General features: G+C 41.8%; 1 long non-coding RNA gene across 1 annotated transcript in view; it reads left to right on the forward strand.

Annotated features, from left to right (window-relative positions):
* Positions 1–7,729, forward strand: part of LOC309349112 — a 40,602-nt gene extending 32,873 nt beyond the window's left edge. The window contains exon 2 of the long non-coding RNA XR_014159723.1: positions 6,511–7,729. This is a non-coding gene — a long non-coding RNA (uncharacterized lncRNA). The remainder of the gene's footprint in view (positions 1–6,510) is intronic.
* Positions 7,730–8,203: the final 474 nt, after the last annotated feature.

Below are 8,203 nucleotides of genomic sequence, written 5' to 3' on the forward strand. Positions count from 1 at the left end.
GGCAAAAAGATTCAGGCAGCTGCTCATTCAGCTTTGAATATGGGCAACTGGTTGATCATCTGCTTTGTGGCTGAAGGGTGCCAGTATCCATTTCTGCACCACTTAACACGATGGAGTCTTATTTCAAATAACAGACTGCAAGGAGGTCTTTAAAGCCGAAACTCCGGTTGCAGCACTCATTATATTCTGCTTTTGTTCCTCTCTAGATTGCATGCTCAGATGACAGAGGGAATAGGAGCTATGGACACGCGAGGTACATGCGAAGTTCAGCAGATTCAGCTGGCTTCCTTCTGTAACCTTCCCTAATAGGAACATAAAAGAATCGTTGGCATGTCTGGCAGAGAGAGAGAGAGAGAGAGAGAGAGAGAGAGAGAGAGAGAGAGAGAGCGCACTAAAAAAGCATCCCCCAAAGCTGAAATGGTTTTCATTCTTTTTCAAATTACTTCTGACATTAAACTTTGCCCTTGTTCAAGCTCAGGCTAACAACACATCCATCTTCCTGAAGTCTAATAGTATAGTTTGGAAGGAATTCTGTAGTTCAAAAACACACACACCAAGGATCACAATTTAGATATGGTAAAGCTGTTGTGAGTGTGCATACGCGCACACATACAACCATATTGTTGGAGCCCTTCATTCTAAGAATAAGACAGTGGTTCTGATCCAAGGCTGACTCATGTGGCAGTTGGGTCCATGGTAGCTTGCAGAGCATCCCTTGTTCAAAGCCGTTCCTGGCTACTGCAATTATTAGGATTTAGCTTTTGGACTGCCACTGAAACTGCAAGTTGCTGTGTGTGTGTGTGTGTGTGTGTGTGTGTGTGTGTGTGTGTGTGTTTGTAGTGGCATGCAAAAAAGCTTAAGTTTCCAAGTGACAGCAACTGCACTCAACCAGCAGGGAGCCAGAAGGTGCAGACTTTCAAGTAATTATCTATACACTGCTATAAGCCCAGTGCCCATGAGTTTGGCCTTGAAGCCATTACGGATGAAAAGCCATCAAACAAGCTGCAGTAAGTAACCTTTACAATACACTGTCCAAAGTCAGAGTGCAATAAGCTTTACTTAGGCAGACATGATTATGAATGCCACTGGAATCAGACTATTGAGATTAAACGGCCTTGAAACCTCAATTAGTCCCTTTGGATTAATGACATCTAGGTGGGGAGAGAGGTGAAGAGGAACAGTTTTCATATCGTTTAGTCTGATTTTTATAAATAGTTATTTCCCCTTTTAATTTATGCACAACCTTTTTTCAAAGACCGAGGGGCATAATAATAATGGTCTAGTATAGGTATAACTGGATGCACTTGTCTCTTTTTAACAAAAGCTTTCTCCTGTAAAATTAGCTTTTAAAATAATTCATTTTTTCAAACTTTTTAACTTGTCACCTTACTAAGACTGCAATCTTAACCATGTCTACTCAGAAGTAATTTTATTTGTGCTTGTGTGGGGTTATGTTTGCAGTCTACATTCTTAAACAAAAGCATAATTTCTTTGGGGAAGAAATTGGTCTGTGGCCTTATAGTCACATTATGTCTAATTGTCATACCACCCTACCTAGTATTCCGAGTAAGTTGGGCTAAAGTCCAAAAGGTGAAAAGGCTGCTTAGTGTGCTGTCAGAGAAAAATAAATATCCACTTGGAGACAGTGGTTACTCTAAGAAAGTGGAGGGGCTAGTCTGACTGGTTTGTTTGCTTTCTCCTTTCTTGCAATGCAGGTTTTTACCTGTGCCATCACAATTATATTCACACCACCCAGTAAGCTGGGTTGTCAGGAAGGATTACATTGTCTGAGCTGAACATGCCCCCCAATTCTATGTAGTATCTGACTTGTGTCTTATTTGTGGTGTTTTATTGTGACTTGGAGGTTATGCAGCCAAGAGGAACTGGTGGCAGGTACAGTATGACATCACTGGGATGAATCCAAAATCCTCCATAAACACAAAATGGATATAAAATATGTTGTTGAGGCAAGTGGGATACCTGACCAGAACCTTGTGTAGAGTAGAAATGAATTTGCTCTCCACCACAATAACATTAATTTTTTACTGAAAACAGTATTAAAATAGTTACATATAAATGCTACAAAATACAAAATAACACATTGCTCTTTAACAGCAGTCAATGTGGTCCGGCCTTTTTTTAAACAACTTTCCTCTCTCTGCTCCCAGAGAGAGATCCTATGCAAGCATTTTGCTTGTTCAGGATTGCTGAGCTGAGCTTCTACTGTTGTTGACAGCAATGATTGACGGCCTGAAACCCTGAGTTCTCAGGTTTCATCTTCCTGCTGAGAGAGAAATCTCTTCTTGGGTGTCCGGGATGAGTCATCTTGCCTTATTGGCTAGAAACAAACCCCTCTTGCCTAATGTATGGTGTGAATGTGGACCTCACCCAGTTAGGGGTGCTGTAAGAATTCCAGCAGGGTTTCAAGTTCTTGTTGGCAGAATTCAGGTGCTTTGAGTGGGACTTCCTGGCTTGATTCAGTTCATTCACCCTTGACTTTCTCTTAACCTAAAGCAGGGGAGGCTATCTTTGGGGTTCTGGTTGGGCAGCAGTGCCACTGCGCTTTATTGGTGAGTGGAGATTTGAAACCAGATTCTAACTACAACACCTCCCTGACTTTCAACAACTCCAGGGCGTGTTTCAATATTCAGGGCCATTTTGCTATCAGACTTGCAACTCAAGGAGAGGGCAACAGTGGGCAGTTCCTCAGCTCCTAATGATGTACAATCTCGTCCCCTCCCAAGATTGCTGGCATACATGCATACACCTGAACCGTTACACGAACTTGGGTAGGGCAGTAGCAAAATGGTTGAGCATCTTCTTTGAATGCAGACGTTCCTAGGCTCAATTCTTGGCATAGCCAAGCAAGTCTGGGAGAGACCCCTGTCTGACATCCCAGAGGGCTGCTTGTGGACCATATTGAGCTAGATCGACCAGTGGTCTAAGTCTGACTCAATATAAGGCAGCTCCCTATGTTTCTGTGAACAAGTGCATGCGTTTCCTGAACATCATTCTCCTAACAGCTCATGTTTGCAGGAGAACTGGTCTCTTGAAAACCTCCTTAAGCCTTTCTTTTCCACCTTGCTCATTCCCTGTCCCCAGTGCTACTCCTGTAGAAGTGGTGGTTTCAGGAATGAGAGCTTGTTCCACATACTCCTTTTCTTACTGTCAAGAGCCTTCCATTTCCCCCACCTAAGTGATCTCAGCACCTGCGGTAGCACTGCAGTGGAGTTGAGTATTTTCCATTCTGTCTCCTGTTGAAACATTTCAAATTGACAACTTGTTAAGCTGCTTCTGTGCTTGTTGAGAAACAATTCCTCTGTGTAAATTGGTTCACCCGATAGCACTCTTTCACTTTCTGTAGTCTAATGTAACAAGACCACAGGAAAGAGGCCTCTTCTGAAACAAGGAACATCTATCTAAGTAGCAGTTGTTTCATAGGAAATAGGAGAAAGCTAGTAAAAAACTCTGGCATTTATGGTGGGGTGGGGGGCAGAAGAAGTTTAGTATTTGATTACGGATGTGTAAAGAAAGCAGATCACCTTGATAGATGAACATTTAGTAAATTGTCGAGAGTCCTTTCAGTGCAGCTGTTCTTTTTCTGTTGTGGAAGCATCCTCAGTGATTGGTGGGCAACAAGAGCACCTCACCTGAATAGAGAATTCCCGTCATGACCAGGGAGTGTAGGGCATGGGGAAAAACACACTATGGGGGAAAACACACTGGATTCCCCGCAATGTCCTCGTGCATGCCAGCCCTGCCCATCTCACCCCTGACCTTTGCACATTGAGCAGCAAGGACTGCGTGGGGATTGGGAATGAATGCCTGAAAAGAAGGCACCTTTCATCACATGTGGTGGTTGTGTAAAGTAATAAAAGCATTCTGTGAACTGATATATAATGAAATGAAAAAATAAATGTTTTAAATGCAGTAACTATTATTTAAAAACCAGAAGCTTTTTTTATTAGGATTTGTAGGTACCGATATTCCAAAGGATCAGAAAAGACTTTTTATGTATGCAACAACAGCTGCATGGATGTTACTAGCCCAGAGATGGAAAGAAGATAAAGTCCTGTCCTGAGAGGAATGGCAAACCAAGCTGATGGACTACGCTGAAATGGCAAAACTGACCAGAAAGCTCAGGAACCAAGAAGACAAAAACTTTAAGAAAGAATGGGGGGGGGGAATCATAATTTATTTAGGAGACCACTGTAAGCAGATGAAAACATTAGGAGGGTTTTAATAATACTTGTAATGTAACAAGTACTATGGACAATATGGACAGATTTAAAATATGGATTATGAAGTAATATGCAGTTGAAAATGTTGACAATAAGACCCAAGGAAGGGATGGATTCCTTTGGTATTGTTATAATTCTACACAGGTGCCCACGAGAAACCCATCAGCATTTTAGTGAGAATTCCTCTTATACACATGCTTGTATGCATATTTTTTTTTTGCATAATACACATGTTTAGCAAACAATTTCCCCATATGTAATTAATTTTTGTTTGTTATTTTCACTCATATATATGCATGTTAGGCATGCTTTAGGTGTGTTCTCCTTCGGTCTGTTATTATTTTTGCCTGTCTTTCACTTTAGTTTAGAGAATTTCTAAAATTAACTTCACAATTTGGCACAGTGTGTTCAGCCATACATGTCTTCCCTTCCCACTCAGTAGGTTACTGTAGCATGTCATGGGCACAACTGATTTAAAACACACTACACAAAAAGGAATCATACCAGGATTGCTTTTGGTGCTGTGTTTTTATAAACACACATGGTAAAGTCCCAGGAAACGACATTTCAAAATTTCCCTTTGCATGGTTTTTTCATCCATGTGTGTGCGTGCGTTTCTGTACACCCGTAATCTGTAAGGATGAAAGAGAGAAAGATGTGAAGAGAAAACTGCAACAAACAGCACATTCTGATCCAAGTTCGTACATCAGAACTGAAGCATGGAAAACCTGAGCTCTGCAAACCTGAGTAATAATTTGGAATATCCAAATCTTGAGAGAACTTCAGATGGACATAATTTTATAAGCTTCCCTAGTCCTGAGCTGAACGGCTTAGGGCAGTGTAGGTGAGGGCATAAATTCATAAATACAAATAAATATCTCCCATAATGTTATCATTATCACCAAAGGTCAACTGTATCTGCTGAACTATCTCCTGCAGTTATCTCAGCCAGCTCTTCAATGGAATGCCCTATTGCTTTGCTCCTCTTGTATTGATACAAGGTTGATGCAGTTTGATTCACCCTTTTGTATTATTCTTGCTAGTGTAGCAGTTTTCTATTGTGTTCTTCAGATTTTCTTTTTGCAGCCTCCTTGAAAGCCAGGCTTCAATAGATTGAAAAAGTCTTGGTTCAATTCCATGAGCAAAAGGTAACTGCAAAACCCTGTCCCCCCCCCAAAAAAAATATGTTCTTTCCCCCAGCTCTGATTTAATATTATTTTCATTACAATATTGATCCTATCCATTGTGTCGTCTGTAACATTAACAAGGGCACTAAGCCTGGCCAGGTTTCTTGCCATCGTAAAATGCTGACTTTAACTGATGCTGTGCTGAAAGCCCCACATTCTGCAAGCAGAAGATGCAAACTATACAATGAGGAATTTATGGACACTTCTTAGGATTTTCACATAGTTGGTGCATGGCGTGTGTGTCCCACAATAAATGCACATTTGTTGTATGTGGTGTTTGCTCCAGATTGCACTGTTTTCCAGGATGCTATTGTCACTGAGATATTGCAGTTATTACCCACAATTCCAAGTACAGTATTTCATAGTTTGGGAAGTGTGTGTGTGTCTAAAAGTAAAGGTAAGGGGACCCCTGACTATTAGGTCCAGTCGTGACCGACTCTAGTGTTGCAGTGCTCATCTCACTTTATTGGCCGAGGGAGCCGGCGTACAGCTTCCGGGTCATGTGGCCAGCATGACTAAGCCACTTCTGGCAAACCAGAGCAGCGCACCAAAACGCCGTTTACCTTCCCGCCGTTTACCTATTTATCTACTTGCACTTTGACGTGCTTTTGAACTGCTAGGTTGGCAGGAGCAGGGACCAAGCAACGGGAGCTCACCCCATCGTGGGGATTCGAACCGCCGACCTTCTGATCGGCAAGTCCTAGGCAGCGCCACCCTGCATATTTTTAACCAACTTGTTCCTTTTGTGATTCCAGTGTGGATTGTGGTTGTTCAAGGGTTATAGACAGTGTACTGGATTCTTCCTCTGATATCTTCTTTCTAAGCTGCTCTACTGTCTCCTTTTATTTTGTTAAGGTCTAGTGTTTTGATTACATTTAAATGTATTATTTCTCCCTACTGCTGGGAAAAGCAGTGCTGTCGTGGTCATCTAGCTGGCAAAGACCAACTTGCCCTTACTTGCTCATGCCACTTCATTGATGTGCCCTATTTGAACCTCTTGTGAGCATGTTTGCTGGAGGCTGTGTACTCCTCCTCTCCTGCTGGGCTGGCCTGCATCTCTCTCTGTGTTCTTCTTTTTATAGGACAAACTGCAGCATAGTTATTCCTGCACTATAAGGTCCCATGAACTGCAAGAAGATCAAACCTATCCATTCTTAGGGAAATCAGCCCTGAGTGCTCACTGGAAGGACAGATCCTGAAGCTGAGACTCCAATACTTTGGCCACCTCATGAGAAGAGAAGACTCCCTGGAAAAGACCCTGATGCTGCGAAAGATTGAGGGCACAAGGAGAAGGGGACGACAGAGGACGAGATGGTTGGACAGTGTTCTCGAAGCTACCAGCATGAGTTTGACCAAGTTGCGGGAAGCAGTGGAAGACAGGGGTGCCTGGTGTGCTCTGGTCCATGGGGTCACGAAGAGTCGGACACAACTAAACGACTAAACAACAACAAGGTCCCACATATTATGCCTCAGTCTGTACACATGTGATTTAGCAGATATTGGCACCAGATTGGGGCTTGGGGAAGTTGGTACTCAAAAGGTGGCACATAAGCCACATCCACACTTTGCATTCAAAGCACTATAATACCACTTTAGCAATGGCTCCCCCCCAAGAATTCTGGGAGCTTCAGTTTGTTAAGGGTGCTGAGAGCTGATAGGAGACCACTGTCTCCCTCCCAGACAGCTACAATTCTCAAAGTGGTTTAAAAATAAATTCCTCTTCACAGGGAACTCTGTAGCTCTACAGCTCCTAGAATTTGTTTGGGGAAGCCATGATTGCTTAAACTGGTGTCATAGTTCTTTTAATGTATAGTCTGAATGTGGCCACAGTCTGAACATGAGTTTTTTGAATAGTGGGTTAGGCCAAGAATCATTAAAAAAATATATAGAAAATAGTCACCGATTCTTCATCTGGTCGTAATCTCAGTCAAGATGGTCTGTGACCACATTTAGACCCCATGGCTTCAACATTAGCCAAGTCCTCCCTGCTCAGTTTATGATCTAGCCTGATGAAGAGTTCTGGGGAGCTCAAACATTTACACACTATTTATTAGACTTGTTAGTCAGTTGTTACTCAGAGGTCTCCAAGCGACTTGTAACATATTTAAAAACATAAACATTAATACATTATACCAGTAACATAATTCATCCGGAACACCTGCAATTCATTATATGTGTGTATGTGTTTGATCTTTTGTGATACTTTAGTTGGCCATAATATGGATTTTACTATTATTCTGATGGGTCAACAAGGCTGCCTTTACTTTTTTGTAATTTGGATAAATATTTGATCACTGGAAATCTTACCCAGATGCCTTTGAATGATGTATACATGGGGTGTTAGTTAGTATGAGCTCAGAGCAGGAAGGGTGTGTTTAATTGTACATGTTGCCATTTACTATGCTTTCGGAAGCAGAGAACCCTATGTTCTGAACTTTGTTTTTGAATTATTTCCCCTGCTGTTTGTAATGAAGCTCAAAATGAGGTTTTCAAAGACATGAGGTTTTCAAAGACAAAAATTAGAGTAAATTCAAATGATGAGAACACATATATACAAACACACTTTTGCTAATAACTGTTTCTGTGGTTGGAAGCTGCTATTTCCTAACAGTGATAAATTACTTTATCTGGTTGCTAGGTGCCCATCAACCTTCAGAAAAACTATACTCACTTCAATCATGGAGTGAGTTTAAATTTAGAAAATACCAGCATGGTGGGGGGGGGGGAGAGATGTACTCGTCTTCTGCTACAGCATTTTTATTAAGATGGCAGGCT

The sequence above is a fragment of the Podarcis erhardii genome, assembly GCF_964252035.2.
Source record: "Podarcis erhardii genome assembly, chromosome: 8".
Classification (NCBI taxonomy): Eukaryota; Metazoa; Chordata; class Lepidosauria; order Squamata; family Lacertidae; genus Podarcis; species Podarcis erhardii.